This window comes from Nannospalax galili, unplaced genomic scaffold (assembly GCF_000622305.1).
Source record: "Nannospalax galili isolate Female #2095 unplaced genomic scaffold, S.galili_v1.0 scaffold1082, whole genome shotgun sequence".
NCBI classification, from domain to species: Eukaryota; Metazoa; Chordata; class Mammalia; order Rodentia; family Spalacidae; genus Nannospalax; species Nannospalax galili.
In genome coordinates, this window is record NW_008348580.1 from 2184328 (window position 1) to 2184688 (window position 361).

The window sequence follows — 361 nt, forward strand, 5'->3', positions numbered from 1 at the left end:
ATTTAAAGAAGATCTATATCCAATACTACTTAATTTATTCAAAAATATGGACTCAGAGGGAGAGCTTCCAAATTCTTTCTATGAAGCCAGCATCACTCTAATACCAAAGCCAGGTAAAGATACAACCAAAAAAGAAAACTATAGACCCATATGCTTAATGAACATAGATTCAAAAATTCTCAGCAAGATACCTGCAAACAGCTTACAGACACACATCAAAAGGATCATCCACCATGATCAAGTCGGCTTTATCCCAGAGATGCAGGGATGGTTCAATATACATAAGCCAATAAACATCATAAATCATATAAATGGACTCAAAGACAAGAACCACATGGTCATCTCAATAGATGAAGAGAGG